The sequence below is a fragment of the Lygodium microphyllum genome, chromosome 13 (assembly GCF_053477565.2).
Source record: "Lygodium microphyllum isolate KBCC chromosome 13, Lygodium_microphyllum_v1.1.10, whole genome shotgun sequence".
Classification (NCBI taxonomy): domain Eukaryota; kingdom Viridiplantae; phylum Streptophyta; class Polypodiopsida; order Schizaeales; family Lygodiaceae; genus Lygodium; species Lygodium microphyllum.
In genome coordinates, this window is record NC_141147.1 from 110,322,062 (window position 1) to 110,339,084 (window position 17,023).

Genomic DNA, 17,023 nt, shown 5'->3' on the forward strand with positions numbered 1-17,023 from the left:
TATCTAATATTAGCTTAGAATAACTACTTTGCTATCATCTCTTAAACTTAAGTAGAATATTGCATTGGTTTAAAGAGAGTGAGAAATGAGGGGAGTAATATGCATCAACCACTTTATTAATAAGATATAGTGTCGACTCAGGCCCCCTAAAATAACATTGATTTGGATCTAGGATGACACACTAGGATAGTTGAAATTCGATCATTCTTTCCTAACTTGACCTAATTTAGCATTTTAGATTTTTAATGGAATTCTCTTGGCTAACCAAGACCACTTTGTTGTATAAAAATCCTGGGCAATTTAAAGACTCCCTTCCCTCGAAGAGTAGCATTAGTTTTCTAACTAATCTAACACAATTTATCCACCTCTCTTTGTGCTTTTCGTTTTATGTTCTCTCCCCCTTCTGTTTCTCTCTCTCTCTCTCTCTCTCTCTCTCTTTGTTTTCCCTCTCTTTGTTTCTCTCCACCCCCTCGTGTTTTTCCACTCATTCTCCTCTCTCCCTCCCTCCCTCTCTCTCTCTCTTTGTTATCTTTCATGTTTACTCTCTCTTTCTCCCTCAATGCACCTCATTCTTAAAAAAAAACAAAAACAAAAGAAAACAAGAAAGAACAAGCACAAATCAAGAGAAGGAAATGTACTCACCGCAAAGGCCTAAGGATGGATTCTTCATCTCCTCTTCGCGACGGCCCCTCTTCTTCCTTCTTGCACTTTCTCCTCTTCTTCATGAATGGCGATGGTAGCACCGACGGCGGTGAGAAGCTCTCATTCTCTCTCTTTCTCTCTTCCTCTTCCTCTCCCTCTCAAAGCCATGATCTCTTTCACACTCTCTCAAACTCTTTACGAAAAAATGTCGCGCTTGGGTTTTGCTTGGTTTTTTTTTTCTCATAGTACTATCGCTATTTGCATTGCTATTTGTGATGCAAAAAGTGATGCTGCTAATCTATGTCACAAACACCTATTGCTATGCCCCTATATCCTTATAGTGCCAATTGCATAGTTGGCATAGAGTTGATTTGAAACATCTGCATGATCTTTTCTTTGCATCCCCTCCCCAATAGCACTCTTCATCAATCGTGAAAGACATGGAGGAACATTGATTGGAGGATAAATCTATCGATTATGAAGCTGTCAATCAATGTAAATTTGACCCTCATTAATATACCCAGTAAAATTAGGAATTGGATAAGTAATATCATTGTTTGGCAGGATCAAAATGGAAATTTTTGTAATGGATCTCTTTCTCGCTTGCAATCTTCCTACACACTCATAAATTGTGACCAAGTCAATGTACATGTAACCAGGTTATCCATGACGACCCAGTAACTTCCTCTCGTATTGTAGAGACCTCTCGTAGAGCATCAACATAAGAACTCATGTTTGTGAGAATAACAAGTACATTCTTGCCAAGATTATATGTTAGATACTCAACTGTTGTGAGCGCAATCCTAGGAGTAATAATACACTCAATGGTAGGATCATTTGCCAAATTCAAGAATAAAGTGAATGTCTCCATCAAGCCATTTTTTTCAAAGTCATGTTTCAAAAAATGATTAGTTTCCATGTTTACTCCCATGGCCACAAACACTATAGCAAAGTTATCTTCTTGAACATCATCCATCAGATTTTCATGTCATTTCACAAGACCTGCTTGGTAGCAGATCTGGGCTGTAATTTCATTGTGAGGTAGACCTGTTGTGGAGCATAAATACCTTTTTGTGTGTGCTTTGAAGTTCACACAAAATTGGAGCTTTTGAGATCTAAGATAGGCTTGATCATGTACCAACCTTCCTTGGCCTATTGTTTTTGTAGTTGCACACACTTTCATCACACCTACAAGAATTACCCTATCTAGATCAATACCCTTCTTTAGTATTTCATTATAGAGTTTGAGGACCATATTGAAGGGGCCATGCAAGGCATATCCAATGATCATTATGCCCTATGATACAATGCTTCGACTTGGCAACTTATCAAACTCTTCATGTGCCTATTGTAGGCTAGAACACTTCACATACACATAAGTAGGAAAAGTAAATGATAGGGAAAATGGAACATTTGCTAGTTAGAGAAACTAGGAAATCACATGGTAAATTTTCTACATAGGGAAATTTCCCTATGGGAAAATTTCCTACATAGGCAAATTTTCCTATGTAGGGAATTATATAGGGAATTTTCTCTATGTAGGAATTTTCTCTAACTAGGAAATGTTCCATTTTTCCTATGATCATTTACATTCCCTAATTATGTATGTTCTTAAGTAGGAAATTGATAGGGAATTCCCTTTTTTCTTTTTAAGTAGGGAATGATTGAAAGTTTCTTGTGATATAAGGGATGGCATTGGCAACAGGAGCTGGAGCAATCTATCTATAGCTATTATAGGGAATGCCATGGATCAAGAGAGAAATCTATCTATAGCTATTATAACAGACATACTATAATACTCTAAACACCTCTAAACCTACACTTTTTGACCAATAAGACAAATTTGAAGCTTCATTCACTAAAAGAAATGATAATTTCTCACCACTTAAAGCATGAGAAGCACAACTAGACAACTAGATATGCCTTTTTATTGTAGTCCCAACCTCCTCCAAATAGGCTGCACAACTAGACAACTAGATATATTTCAAAAAAAAAAATCCAGCTTTCTTTGGTGATTAAGGAGATTCACAATCTGCCCCCTTGAAAGATTTTTCCATAGTTGCATCGCATCATGCACACTGTCTCTTACTTGTTTCACCTAAGCAAGGAAATAATTTGAAATTATATATATTCATAGATAAAGCATGTCTTTCAAGAATGCAACAAAAAGCATCGAAAGAAAATAATACAATGGTAAAGAACAACCCTTGTCAAACCGAGAAGATTCAAGGATACTCAAGGTGATTGACTTGAAAGACACTAATGCAAGGCCAAGATTGAAACCAATGCGAGTAAGTGTTTCAGTATGCTGCCTTCCTTATTGCCCAATTTTTGTTCTCCAAAGTTTCATATATGCATGGCATCAACAAAGTTAAATGTTGTTGAGTGAAGGATCCATCTTGTTACATAGGATATGCATGTTGAGATGAACCGACATCTCAATGCACAAATACTAGATGAGGGCCCCTCTTCTTGAAGCAGAAGACCTAGACCAATTAGGACTTGATGAATTTGAGTCAAGTGTATGTTCACTTCCAAGGCCATCTACTCTTGTAGCCATGCTTGAAGTTTGGAGCTCTAGATTATGCATTGATAGAGCCAAATCCTGGCCATCTAGGACAACACTCATCAATGACTAGTCAAATTCAAACAAGCTACCATTCAAAAAACCCTCTCTCTTGTAATTGCACAACCTATATACCATAGAAGACATCAACAAAAAATAAGAATACAAATGAAACCACCCTTATCACAATATATCTTCTACACATTTTGTTTAGAAAGCTAGAACTATGACAATATGCAACAAGTAAAATTTCAAAGTTCACTTGGCCATGAATAATGACAAACCAAGAAGTGATTCAACATGGACAAGTATATTGATTATATTCACATGCTTTTATAAGTGAAACAAAAAGAGCTTTGTCTTTTTCAATATCCCTCTGATGCATTCGTTTGAATTTGGTCATGTATCCACCTACTTGTTTCCAAAGCTCCTAGGCTTGTGCATGCTTTATCAATGCTTGCAAAAGAGAATATATGAGGTTTTCTGTCCTCTTTTTACATTTCATTGACAAGATTGAGAGCACAAGAGCTATCCCCAACTATAGCATATCTTGCAATCAATACATTCCATGACACTACATCTCTACATGACAACTTGTCAAAGACTTTGCATGCATCCACCAGACTTGCACACTTTGTGTACATGTCAATGACAGTATTCATAACCTCAGCATCTAATTTAAGCCCAAATTTGAGTACATATCATGTATTGATCTACCATACATCATAGCTCCAACAAAATTTCATGCCCTTAGAATGGACAAGAAGCTAAACATGTCAAGCTTGAGAGCACGAGAGCTATCCACAATTGTAGTATATCCTGCAATCAATGCATTCCATGACACTACATCTCTACATGACAACATGTCGAAGACTTTGCATGCCTCCACCAGACTTGCACACTTTGTGTACATGTCAATGACAATATTCACAACCTCAACATCTGATTCAAGTCCACATTTGAGAACCATATCATGTATTGATTTGCCATACATCACAGCTCCAATAGCACTCCATGCCCTTAGAATGGGCAAGAAGCTAAACCTGTCTAGATAAATGCCCTTCTACTGCATGCTGGTAAAAAGCGAAACCGCAATCATGCTGCTTACAAGCTCTACATGTGTTGCAATACCTTTTCTACCAAACTGAGCACTCCTTCCAATTCTGTGCAGGTTAGTTCATAGTCTAGCTCACGGGGATATTCATTTTTGATACTGGTAGATCCTAGTTGACCATGAGAGTGGCCTCAATTCTCTCACCACAAAAAGGCCCCACAATAAAAAAACCAAACAATACAAAAAAATCCAAACAAAGTTACATTAAAAAAAATTGTTGGTTCATTTTCACTAATATTGTACCTAACAGTTTCCACACAACAAACAAATATGTACATAAAACCTTCTTCATAATCCATCAACATGAACATAAGGATACAGAATGAATAAACTAATGCATGTTTGTGCACATGCATAAAATAACTACAAATGCTCCTTGTGTCTACACATAGTCCGTAAAACACACTGCACATCAGCCTACAAACACACCTAACATATGCAAACATAGATGTAATAAGGTATGTACCCTACACACAAGATAATTAACCTTTTCAAATTTTTAATCTCCATATGTACTCACTCTTTATGCCTATGTCATACTAGTTTAGAAGAAAAGTAAAACACCAATACAACCAAAAATGCAGCTTGCAGAAAGCTGGAAACAGGACAATGGGCAGTAGGCAGCTGTCGCCATGCGAAACCTCGGGGGGTTTATAATATATATATTCTCTATATAATGTGCGTTCATGGCCTATTTATAAATATCCTAATCTGTGAATTTTTTTTCAATAAAACACAACCCTTTTCTATTCAATCTGTAAGTAACCCCTTTATATGACACCCTTCTGTATGTTAAAAATGTATAAAAATGGTATTTTAAAAACCCCTTATTTTGAACTCACGTTATATATACATATATTCATGAGTGACCCCCCCCCCCCCTGAGAATGAAACCCAGCAATCCTGCCACGCCAATTCAATACCATGAATTCTTTGCAAATATGTCATGCCCTAGTAGTACAACTTTGCCAATAGTAGGAGCTACTGAAGGATCATTGAATGGCTATTCATAAATTGTGATTGCATTTGAGGCCATAAAGGGCCTTCGCCCTATACACCTGTACATCTTATGATGGAAAAGCCTAAAGATTGATCAACATAGACCTCCTCCTTCAAATCACCATTAAGAAGGGTAGACTTCACATCAAGTTGATAAATTGGCCATCGCTAGCTAAGGCACGAACCACCCTAATGGTATCCATCCTAGCTATAGGTGAAAAGATGTTATAAAAATCCACTCCTAGCCGCTATGCAAAGCCCTTTGCAATGAGCCATGCTTTTTGCTTATCCAAAGGTCCACCATTGTGGTATTTGGTCTTAAAGTCCCATTTAACACCAATCACCTTCCCATGAACATGCCTAGACACAAGGTCCCAAGTGCCATTCCACTCAATAACATCCAACTCCTACTCCATAGCCTTCTTCCAATGCTGACTACAAAACCTCCTTCACAGAGGTGGACTCTCTATCCTACAAGGCATAGGTCATTAAATAGGAGTTAATACAAACAAGCTTGGTGGAATGTCCTACGATCCTCCGAATGTTCTCACAACAAGATTGATATTATTTTGAACTTTCTGCTCAAGAATTCAAATAGACTTTGCAGGTAAAATATTTAGCATCTAAAAGACCCGAAACATAACAATTGAGTTGTGATCCAAGTTAAGGATATAATAGTTCTAAGTACAAGTTTGTCTAGATTGCGCCCAAATCCTATCCTTGCACAAGCTGAAATAGGCCAAGCAATGTTTACACCTCAAGCCTAGGACACCATAAAGACGAAAACAAGTTTAGTAATCCACATAAGAATGATGGATGATCACAATACTTTGAGACTCCCCCTTCAACACGCCTTTGAACCTATGCTTTCTTGGTGTTCTATAATACCAAACAACACTATGAAGAATTTCACATTCTTCAATATCCCTTTGACATAAGATTTTAACTCTAGAGTTTGTCCAATAGCTACTTTGGCAACCACTCCAATGAGTAGCCTACTTGACATAGATGCAAAAAGTACAACCACTATAGTAGGTGCATTTTTTGCATCTAGAAAAGTGACGAACCTATCAAACAACGTCATCTTTTCTAGATACAAAAAATTCACCTACTAGACATAGATGCACTGTCAACTAACTGCACACAGCCTAGCTGTGGTCGTTTGGTGCCCATAGTTAAGAGGTGGGCCTACTGATTACATATTTGGCAAGTGATGGTGAATACCTGAGTCTCTCATAACTCGTACTGCAATCGCCTTGATCAAATATTGTGGTGTTGTTCCTAACCAAGGCCTTAACAATAATAAACTCACATAACGTGTACATGAAAGCATCCAGTAGGTAGATATATATACAACCGAGACATGTAAAGATGACTTCAATTATACCACACTCTCAGGTCCAATCAGATAGCTCCTTGAAGAAATACTCCTCCTTGGCTAGATGATTGTACTCATGTGGAGCAAATTACTACATCAAGAAGGTCTTTGGACTTGAAGTGTTTGTGTATTTAAGTTCTAAGGAACAATTAAAAGGAATACATTTTGTTTTTCCTTGATCTGTTGTGTTTTCCAATGATGTAACTTGAAATCAATGTAAAGTATAGAAAAGCTCACACTGATCGATTGCTTGTGTTATTGGTTAAGTTATACCATCAGATCTCACTGTTTTTCTAACTGAAACAAAAAGCTTATACAAACCCTTTCAGCAGTAGCCAACAGCTATTCGGCTGTGTTCACATCTACAATGACAAGTTGCTCTTCTTCTTCTCCATGAGCTCAAAAAGTCTCTTTGCTGTTGCATTCTATGCAAGAAGAGTATGTTGGCTGTAAGACATCTTGCTCTTAGGAGGATGGGGAACCTGCCCTTCTGCTGGGCTTGGCAAGGACGTCTGATTCTTTGCTAAAAACTGTCGCACATAGGCAGCCACATCTTCCATTATCTTCCCATGCTACATGAGTACCTCCACCATATGAGTCAGCTCCAGCGCAGCATGAAGCTTCACGCCGTTCTCATGTAGGTTTGCATGGCCCCCCTATTGTCAATCCATCAGTGAGCAGAGCGATAGTCTTGAGGATAAAGATACTGGTGTGGCGACGAGGTTCTGAAGGATGAAACAGGACTGCCTGGCCAGGGTGGAAGATGTCCTCGATGGCCTTGCGTGTGCCATAGTCCTTGACCTCCTTGTGGCGCATGACCATGGGAACGCCCCAAGCAAGGGACATGGAGGTGGCAATGGGGAGCACGGTGTGGGGGATGCCGTAGATGATGTCAAAGCGGAGGGAGGAGATGGTGGGCCAGTTGGCCTGTGCGACCTACGTGAGCAGGGCAGGGAAGGAGACGATGACACGGAGGTCTATGTATATGGGGGAGGTGATGCCGCTGCTGAGCTTGAAGCTCTCGAATTTGACTACCTCTGCATCATGAAGAGCCAGGGCAAGCTTGTCGAGCTCAGAGAGATCTCATCCATGGCAGCTCACTCATCTTTTTGTGCTTTTACTCTTCAAACTCAACTTTACAACCTCCTCATGTACACAAGTGATGAAATGGCCCAAAACCTCATTAGCCTTAGTGCCTTGGTAAAAGTGATCTAGGTAGTAAAGATTGATTATCATTTCCAAAAGTTGGTGCTTTAAAACTTCATCAATGCAAATGCAAGGGAAGCTATAGGGGATACCAACCACTAATGCCTTCTGAGTGCAATAAGGAAAGAAGAATAAGAACCACTATTGGGTTCATGGCAAGAAGGAATCTCGCTAAAGATTGTTCTTAGAAGAAAACTCAACATGTAGAATGGTTGCCTATAGCTACTAAGACAAAGCCTTGGATCCAAGGTGAGGTGGCCCAATGTGGCCACCCCCACCTAAGAGCTTCTTCTCTAACCTCATGATGGCAACTTCCTACTTTATCTGATCAATGGGAGGATTCATGAAGTGGTATTTCAAGAGGAGGAACTAGTGCCTTCTTAGGAAATATTAGACCATTCACCTTGAGGACTATGGTACTTATTGGGTGTACTTTTGTTTCACTTTCTTCAATGAATCCATTGCTACATTTTGGGAGGTGATTTCTAAGTCTAGTCCTCAATGTGATTAGTAGCCGGGATTGGCTTTTTCTTCTACATTGAGTGCTTTGTGAAACTCTTACTTGGACTACCCTAGACATTAGTAAGCAACCATATATGTGGGGAGTTGTTTCTTCATCCCATGCTTTGACTTGAGGAGTCTTTTTTGGGCTATCCCTCATGCACATCTAGTCTATGCATAGGACTGGGACAACCATGAATCTATCATTTTGTTGAAGTCTTTTAATCATTTTAACATTTGTTCACTCATAACATTTATTGAGCATCAAGAGGAGGTATTAAAAGTTTGTATATTGCTTTATAATTTTTTATTAGGGTCTCTCTTGTAGGATTTCTCTTAGGACTTGTCCTCTCAAGACTCATCCTAGTTGTAGGCTATATATAAGGGCAACCCTTTTTAGCACCACACATATTATGCGCAATTGATATTTACTCACTCTTGGTTGGTGCTTCACTTCACTACAACAAAAAGGCTCCATAGACGTGCTTGTAGACGCAATATTTGAACTATGATAAAAAATATCGGGCGCGTTTATTACCGCGTCTACAATTTCGTGTCTAAAAGCGCGCTTATAGTCAGAATTACATGCCCATATAGACGCGCATATAGACACGCGTATTGACGCGCTACATAAATATATAATCATATTTATAAAAAAGTGGATATAATCATATTGTGTGTCTATAAACATGTATATCTATGCATTTAAAAAAGCGTTTACTCTGCAAGCTTTTGACGAGAATAGACGTGCATTTATCTTGCAATTTAGACGCACTAATAGACACTGCAAAGCCACATGCTCTTTGGTTTTTTTTTCCCCATCAACATCAAATTGTATGCTTAGGAAAAACATAGAAAGATTATTTCGAAGATTTTTGTACTGAAAACAAAACAATGTATGTAGAACACGAAATTTCATATATATAGATGAACGTTTTTAGATGATGAGTTCTAGTGCTTGTGACCTCAAGCATGGTCATGGTCGCATGCACGCTAAAAGTAATACATATCAAAAATGAAAATTACAACCCAAGGGGAGGCATACATGCATGGGGCTCCTCTACATCTCCTCAAAAGAGGCATCATCACCGCTACCACCACCGCTGCCTGTGCCGCTGCCGTTGCCGCCACCGCTACTGCTAGTCCCCCCTTTGCTATCCTCAACTGCATCAGGGTTCACCTACACAAAGGATTAAGGTATATAAATATCATTACAAACAATAAATTAGAGTTACCTATACTTTTCATGTAAAAAATAAAACATACCTCTTCTAGTGGTGGAATCCTCATGGCATGATTATATTGCTCCTCCGTGATGAGTCCCTCCTCGTAGAAATGCTGCCAAGTGGATGCCCGGTTATGACCTCGATGGTAGCCTACCTCTCTAGGAGTAGGTATCCTACCAACGATATGATACTACAAAACCATTTGAACATACAACGTATTGGAACACACTACATAATGAAGTGAAAGAAATTACAAAATTTAATTTTAAAAAAGAAATCAAATAATACTTACAAACTCAGCCTCCCATGACTCCCTGCCACCTGATCCATAATGCGACGATCCCATGGTTGCCATCTGGATACGTCACGCCTCTATATGCTGGCGAATTGTCATTTTCTTTGCTGCTCTCTTCTTAGCCTCTTTCCACTCCCTTTGGTGGCAATTGGGTGGTTGGCCATATCCAAGGCGCCCCTACTCTTGTCTCCGTAGTGACTCCTTGGCGCGTGTTATAAGGTGAGACCTCTTGTTATGAAGTGCGTCTCTCACCTTTGACCGTCCTCAATCATCTGGGAATCATGAATTCTTGGGATTAGAGTACCTTCTATGTACTCCCACAGCACCTCTTGCCACAAACCATTTTTTTGGTGCTTGAAGGGAATCATGCAATCTTTGTATATGGCATGCACGACACTCCTCAAGTAGGCTATCACTTCCCTCCCCTCAAAGTCATGCAAGATACCACCAACATCAGTGACAGAGTAGTACATTTGTGGAGGCTCACCTCTCTCATTTTCCGATGAGGGTGATCGAGAGCCACCACCTAGGCAACCCCCACAAAGCCCTGGACCTCCTCGTCCTCCCGCACGACTCTCCCTCCTCCCTCGACGGGCACTACCCTCTACCTCACTCGATGCACGTGCTTCTACAGATGCACGTGCTTTGGCCGATCTATGTACTTCAGCTGATCCTTGTGCATCAGCTAATCTGTGTGTATGCATAGTGCATGGAGCACCTCTTAGTAGAGGTGTGCCAAGGTTTGGTGTTTGTGTGGCAATGCTAGGCAAAGATGTGATAGGTGTCCCAGACATCACACTGAAAACCTCCTCTACAGTGGGAGGGCGACTAACATAATTGGTCATCTCCCCCATGAATTGCTCCTTGTTTGGAAAACCTCCAAAAAAGCTACTAACACCTCTAGAAAACTCTGCTAAGGTGTTGTTCATGCGTTCCAACTCAGAATCAGTGCTGGAAGATCCAGGATTCCACATCTACACAAGAAAAATCATATTAACCTGTGCTAATAAAACATATTACATGCTGCGTCTATATCTACGTCTCTGTGTGCGTCTATACCTGCATCTACACTGTCATTTGGACGCGCTGACAGACGCGCACAGTCGGACCATTTTTTTCAAACTTGGTTAAAAAACGTGCAAAAAAACCTCCGTAGATGACAGTCTATAGCATGTAAAGAGAGAGAGAGAGACAAACAGACAGAGAAAGCAAACAAGATTGAGAGAGAGAAGAAGAACTCACCTTCTTTGCTTGTTCCGATGGGTGGTGGCTAGGTTGCAATCTCCTTGTCCTCCTTCTCCCTTCCCTTGGTTAGTTGCTTGAATCTTCTTCTTTTCCTTGTTGTTTGGATCTTATTCTTTACTCTTTGGCTCTTCTTTCCTCATGTCCTCTTTTTACTCTTATTTCCTTCCATCATTGTCTTCATGAAGTGATAGATAGACATGAGCAGTGATGTCGAGCTCGAACTACAGAAAACATGCAAAAAACGCAGGAAAGCATAGGTTTGAAAAGAAAGCCACAACTTTTATTTTATTTTTTTAATTTCTGCGTAGCGCGTCTGTAAGTGTGTGTAATTACGCGTGTATATGCGCAGATAATACCTATATTTACACGCATTGACAGACGCGCAGTAACTTATAGACTGATTAGATGGTAGCTTTTGGTTGTTTTTGGATCAACATGACATGACTTTCCTAGTCTTTCAATATCAAAATATTTGCCTCCATATTGTAAGTATCAATACATGCATTTAGGGAATATGACATATATAGATTGTATGTGCATAGTGCTCCAACAAATCAAGCCTCTTTCTTATTTGCAGGCATTATATATTGTAGTTAAACTCTAACAGTATATATTGTGCAAAAATGTGTCATTGATTTAAGCTAAGATCTTGATCTACATTGCTATTCATATAATTTCATTTATGTTGGGTTGGCCAATCTGCTTGATTAATGCAAGTTGTGCTTGATATGATGTTTTTGATTGAGAATACTCGTGAAATATATAGAAAATCTTAAGATAAGAGATGGTATACTAGCAAATCAATTGACCTATGTGGTGACATATATAACAAAGCTTGAGGATAAGAGATAACACATTGGCAAGTCAATTGGCACATATGTAGTGCCTTACTAGACCATCCCATCTGCAATTGCATGCAAGTATCAATAGGTGGATAAAGCACGAATGGTTTTTAGCTAGAGAGATATAATGCAATGAAGGTGTATATGAAAGAGATAGAGAAATGCATATTATCCATAAATCAATCAAAGATATGTATATAAAGTGACTTGATATAGTAATTAGAGTATCGTCATTTTTAGGATGCTCCATTGACTTCTGCAAGTTCCCATAACCTTGAAGTAGATAGCAAACCACACTGTCCATGGAAGGAAAACTTGACCTCAAATTAACCAAGTTAATTTACTTATATATTTCATAGATAAGAGATTTGTAGTTGGCTTGTTGGTATTGCAAAGTATCATTACAGTGATCTATTTTAGTCACCAACAAGTGGACACAGTGGCTAAAGATGATGAAAACAGGATATGTGCACATTGACTACATGTGGTCCACCTTATCTAAAATTCTATGTGAGCTATAAGTGCACCTTGACATGATTGGAATAGCTTGCACATGCACAAGCCAACTGATTTACATCAATCTACTCATGCTATGAATTGGCATGCATGTCTTGCTTTTTCTTTGATTGTATTGATTGTGATGTATATTCCTCGAGAATAATGAGAATCAAGGGACTACCCTAAAAAGTGAGGGTACTCCCTTGAATCAGTGATTAAGCTTTGATCTATAAGTTTACGCATGGTTGGATTAAGTGCACAACAAATGAGACATGTGAGTGTATTGATCAGTTCTCTCTCTCTCTCTCTCTCTCTCTCTCTCTCTCTATATATATATATATACATATATATATATATATATATATATATATATATATATATATATATATATATATATATATATATATATATATATATATATATTGCACATGCACAAGTCAACCTTTGATCTATAAGTTTTAGCCATGGCTAGGTTAAGTGCACAATAGATGCAACATGTGCATATATCAATCACTTCTCTGATAATTATGTCATATATACATCCAATCATCATGCCCTATCCAATCACATTTGTATAGGGCATGATTGGATGTATATAGGGCATGAAATCACATATATATAATTAGCTTTGAATGATTGAATGTATATTTGTAATACTCAGAAAGATGTAAAGTTGGTAATATATATCATGTCCTATACATGTATGCCTATACATGTATATCATGTCGTATATACATGTATATCATGTCCTTATGATCTTATACATGTATATCATGTCCTTATGATCTAGGTGTAATTATGTTGTATATACATCCAATCATGCCCTATCCAATCACATTTGTATAGGGCATGATTGGATGTATATAGGGCATAAAATCACACATATATAGTTAGCTTTGAATGATTGGATATATATTTGTAATACTCAGAAAGAAGTAAAGCTGGTAATGTATTCAAACAAATACTAGCTGTTAAGAGGTTTGGTCATATTTAGGGACTTAATGAGAAATGAAAAATATATGCGTTTATTCTCGCATGTATAGGCGTGTTTATAAACGTGGATATATAGACGCGTTCTATATACTAGCGTAAATAGACGCGTTGATACATGCGCCCGCTTTTTCGCGTGTATAGTGTGCATCTATAGGGCCTTTCTCTTGTAGTGCTTCTTGGCTCTAGCTCCTTGCAAGTATTCTTGGTAGCTTGTTTTGGGATAATTCTTATGTGATCTCCATCATTGTTTAGTTAGTTTTTATTTTTTGTCATTAAGCTTGTTTATGCTTTGCATAGCCTTCTTACTAAGTGCATAGCCTTATGACAGTGTAAGGGCATGCTCCCTCTTGCTTTAGGGGAGAAGTGTGCTAACCCAGGAAGATAGTAGACTAGTCCCCTCTAAACCCAACCAATCATGAACAAATCCCTTGCAAAAAAAAGTGTATTTCACCATTTGTGAAAGATCCTCCTTAAAGGGTATTCCACCCATGGAAAACATGAATATCAATAACCATATCTTGAAATACTAAACATTCGGGCAAGGACTGATTTCTGACATTGATTGTTTATTTGGCTCAATGATTTGGCCCCCTTTAAGGAGGATACATTTTTGTTAACAAACACTACAAGGAATTGGGCAATTAGCGACGCCGATTAGCGACGGCGGATATCGGCGTCGCTATGGGCGTCGCTATTGGCATCGCAACTGGCGTCGCTATTTGCGTCGCTAAATAGCGACGCCGCAGAGAAAAAAAGTGCGGCCGAAACCAGAGTGCCGTTTTCACTTTCTTTTCTTCGCCTTTTGAGAGCGAGAGCGAGGGAGAGAGCAAAGGCTTTGTGAGAGAAGAAGAGGAAGAGACTTGCTGCCACCACCGCCACCGCCGTTGTTCGCGAAGGAGAGGAGGAGCCCTCGTTGCAAAGATAAGCTGCCCACGCTCGCCATATCTCATTGGTGAGTCTCCCTCTCTCTTTCTTTTGCTTGTTGAAGGTTTAAATCATTCTCTTTTGCTTGTTTAGGAGAGGAAATGAAAGAGAAGGAGAGGGAGAGGGAGAGAAAGAGAGGGAGAAAGAGAGGGAGAGGGAGAGGGAGAGGGAGAGGGAGAGGGAGAGGGAGAGTGCATTCTCTCTCTCTCCCTCCCTTTTGCTCGTTTAATGTTTAAATTACTTTCTTTTTTGCTTGTTGAAGAGAGGAAACGAGAGAGTAAGAGAGAAAGAGAGGGAGAGGGAGAGGGAGAGGGAGAGGGAGAGAAAGAGAAAGAGAAAGAGAAATAGAAATAGAGGGAGAGGGAGAGGGAGGGGGAGGAAATAAGAGAGGGAGAGAAAGAGAAAGAGAGGGAGAAGAAGGGAGAGTGCATTCTCTCTCTCCCTCTCCCTTTTGCTTGTTTAATGTTTGAATCACTTTATTTTTTGCTTGTTTAGGAGAGGAAATGAGAGAGAAAGAGAGCGAGAGGGAGAGGAAGGGGAAGGAAACGAGAGAGGGATAGAAAGAGAAAGAGAGGGAGAGTGCATTGTATCTCTCCCTCTCCCTTTTGCTTGGAGGATATTTAAATCACTTTATTTTTTGCTTGTTTAGGAAATGAGAGAGATAGAGAGGGAGAGGGAGAAAAAGAGAAAGAGAGGGAGAGGGAGAGGGAGAGGGAGGGGAAGGAAATGAGAGAGGGAGAGAAAGAGAACGAGAGGGAGAGGGAGAGGGTGAGACAAAGAGAGAAAGAGAGGGAGAGGGAGAGAAAGAGAGGGAGAGGGAGGGGAAGGAAATTTAAGATAATAGACTTATTGATAATGGTATGTAATGTGCTTTGCCATGGGCCACGTACTTCATCAAAATGAACCCAAAATTATTGTTATAGAAGAAGAAACCCTTAAATTGAGTATAGGATAATTTCTCTCAGGTCTTATGACTATGAGTAGAATTGATTGAAATAAATTTTATTACTATAGTTATAAAATTTCATAGATAGCGCGCATTAATTTTAAAATGGATTACTTATACTCAAAGCCGAGATATAACAAATAATTATCTACCAGGACAAACAAATCATTGAGCATGATACAAGGCCGAGATATAACATCGGAAAATCTCTCAACTACTATATACAATGCAAGGTTTATGCTCAACTTGCAACTTGATGTACATCTCCATAAAGCTATCCATTTAAGCCTCGTTTGCTGTAATGTAGATAAGATGGCAAACGAAGAAGGTTTTATTGTTCAAGACCGCGAGACGTATCTTAATCAGCGTGTCCCATGTCCTTGCTCTCAATGCAAGTTGGCAATTAGACGAAAACGCCAATTGTCTATAGAACACGTACGACGATTTGGCGAGTTTCAATCTGAGATCATTGATCAGGCGATTGCGGATTTTCAGTAAATGGTAATTTGAAGTTAGCATTTTTCATGCATTGTACTCTCAAGCTAATTGAAGACCATACACAATAAGATCGGGTCTTGTTGGCAAATTTTGTATCCAGGGGGGTGATGTCTCGACCCAAGGGGGAGTGCACCCTTTGCGGCCAATTAGAAGAGTTCGTGGATGTGCGATGGATGGATTGCAGGAGCCAATCGACCACTCGCAAGGCCCATCTATACCATCAATGCCAGAGGAGACAGACAACCTTCCCGACTTGCCTATAATCTTGGAGCCTGAGATGGAGGCAATGATCGATGCATTGATTCCCATAGATGTTGAGACATCTGACCCGCTTAGAGAGGAAGCATCCATACCATTATATGATGGGTGCCAAGTATCTCGGTTGAAGACATTGCTTGCACTCTTAAGTGTGCAAGCAAAATACGGTTGGAGCGATACGAGTGTGACTGAGTTATTCAGGTACCTTGCACACATACTTCATTGTTTTTTTAAAAAACAGTATTATTGCAAACATTTGTGTTTTTTCAAGGTGTTTTATGATTTTTTTCAAGTTATTGAAATATCATATATTGCCACCTGCAAACACCATGCCTGAGTCTCGTGATGATGCACGACATGTTTTACGGAAGCTTGGCATGGACTACAATAACATCCATGCATGTATCAACGACTGCATATTGTTTCGAGATGAATACGAGACTATGGAGACATGTCCAAAGTGTGGTGCTCACAAGTATCGACAGGACTTGCAAGGGCAGACCATCCCTCAAAAAGTTCTCAGACACTTTCCGCTCATCCCCCGCATAAACCACATGTTTCGCACGTCTGCCATGGCAAGCTTGACAACGTGGCATGTGCAGAATAGGTCCACGGATGGAGTTCAACGAATATCAGCAGATTCGCGCGCATGGAGCCACATTGACTCTACCTTCCCAGGCTTTGCGCGAGAGCCAAGGAATCTTCGGCTCGGTCTCGCCATGGATGGTGTGAACCCATTCGGTCTGCGCTCGACTTCTTACAGTGTGTGGCCTATAGTGCTTGTCAACTACAACATTCCTCCATGGCTTTCTATGAAGAAAGTACATCTCATCCTTAGCTTGCTCGTCCCGGGCCACTACAAAGTAAAAAATATGGACGTGTATCTTTGTCC

The 17,023-nt window shown here is 39.6% G+C and overlaps 2 pseudogenes; both read right to left on the reverse strand.

Moving 5' to 3' along the window:
• Positions 1 to 969: 969 nt before the first annotated feature.
• On the reverse strand, positions 970 to 1,684 carry LOC148027042 (V-type proton ATPase subunit B 2 pseudogene; annotated as a pseudogene).
• A 5,297-nt stretch (positions 1,685 to 6,981) lies between these two features.
• On the reverse strand, positions 6,982 to 7,935 carry LOC148027043 (uridine 5'-monophosphate synthase pseudogene; annotated as a pseudogene).
• Positions 7,936 to 17,023: the final 9,088 nt, after the last annotated feature.